Raw genomic sequence first — 1,679 nt, forward strand, 5'->3', positions numbered from 1 at the left:
TGAATCACAGTGAGCCAGACGTTCGTTCGTTTATTTCCTTGAGTTGTGAAGGATCATCCATTAAAGCATCTAAATAATACGGTGATAGTAAACTAAGTCCTGGATTAATTGGTATGTTGCAAATCAGCTACAAACGGCATGAAACTTTTCTGTATTTTTTTTACTAATTTGCAAAGAACCTGTTGATTTTCAGAGTAATGTTGATGTTGGACACACATTTAAAATGTTCCAGATGAGAGAAAGAACCAAAGTTCTGGTGCTGAGTCATCAGGTCATTCTGAGCCTTCTCTGGTTTCCTCTGTTTTAGGGTCAGAAACAGCACGGACGATCAGCTGACTCAGAACGAGCGCCTTGGGTTACTCAGGGGTCAGATGTGACCCTGGGGTTGATGAAGAGCCAGACAGCTGGGAATCTGCACACATGCACACACCGATCCGCAGCGCTGGAATTCCACCGCGTCCCAAACGTCCCATCGCTCAGGGGCCAGTTTCCTGTAGAATGCATAGTGGGAATCTTTCCCGAGGAGGCGGAGGTTTCAGTGTGACACATCTGGACAGAAATCAGACCACTACGGCGTTCGATTTCTGCCAAAAGTCCCCCACAAGCGTTTATAAATCTCAGATCAATCCACGGGCGCAGAGCGGTCTTCACGCCCGCTCCTGTACTCCTGCGTGCTGGTGAAACCTCTTCCCCGCTCTTGCGAAACCTCTTCTCCGCACTCGTGGGAGTATTCTTATGCTCCTGTGACCTCTCCTGCTCGCCTATGAAAGTATTCTTACGCTCCTTGAACTAGTTCTGCCCCCTCGTGGAGGACAGTGCGCTCATGGAGCTTCTCCTGCGCACCCGTGTGAGTTTCCCAAACATGTGATCCAACACTTTTCTTAGAAAATTAATTTAAACATGCATTATGTGTTTGCTTCTTTTTCATTTTTTTGCAAGCATCGAAAATGATTTGTTTTTACTTCAGCAGTTTAGAAATTGATAATGTTGAGTTCAATGTTGAGTTTCACACAGAGAAGCTTCAAAAGCGCACAGTCCTCCACGAGGGGGTGGAACTAGTTTTAAGAGCCGAAGGTGAGCAGGAGAGGTCACAGGAGCATAAGAATACTCCCACGAGTGAGAAGACGTTTCACCAAAGTGGAGAAGAGGTTTTGCTAGAGCAGATGAGACTTCACGAGCGTGAAGAAGAGGTTTCAGGAGCGTGGAGAAGAGGTTTCAGGAGCGTGGAGAAGAGGTTTCACAAGCGTGGAAAAGAGGTTTCAGGAGCGTGGAGAAGAGGTTTCACGAGCGTGGAGAAGAGGTTTCAGGAGCGTGGAGAAGAGGTTTCAGGAGCGTGGAGAAGAGGTTTCAGGAGCGTGGAGAAGAGGTTTCACGAGCGTGGAGAAGAGCTTTCAGGAGCGTGGAGAAGAGCTTTCACAAGCATGGAGAAGAGGTTTCACGAGCGTGGAGAAGAGGTTTCAGGAGCGTGGAGAAGAGGTTTCCTTTTGAACAATAAGTGATGAAAGCAGAGAAAAGTGTTTTTGCACTTTTTGGGTCTGATTCTGTTCCCCTGAAGTCAGAACAGCTGGAGATTCCTGCAATTGATTGTGAAAAGACGGGAGAGTCTGAATCTAAAAGTGTTTTGTAAAGTTTCTCCGGCGTCCATTCCTCTCACAGAATCACGTTTCCTTCTTTCCTCG

The 1,679-nt window shown here is 46.9% G+C and overlaps 1 long non-coding RNA gene across 2 annotated transcripts in view; it reads left to right on the top strand.

The window, feature by feature from the left end:
• The first annotated feature begins 1,167 nt into the window (after positions 1-1,167).
• Positions 1,168-1,679, top strand: part of LOC118600257 — a 9,867-nt gene continuing 9,355 nt past the window's right edge. For both annotated transcript variants that reach the window (XR_004949868.1, XR_004949869.1), the window contains exon 1: positions 1,168-1,476. This is a non-coding gene — a long non-coding RNA (uncharacterized LOC118600257). The remainder of the gene's footprint in view (positions 1,477-1,679) is intronic.

The sequence above is a fragment of the Oryzias melastigma genome, linkage group LG20, assembly GCF_002922805.2.
Source record: "Oryzias melastigma strain HK-1 linkage group LG20, ASM292280v2, whole genome shotgun sequence".
Lineage (NCBI taxonomy): Eukaryota > Metazoa > Chordata > Actinopteri > Beloniformes > Adrianichthyidae > Oryzias > Oryzias melastigma.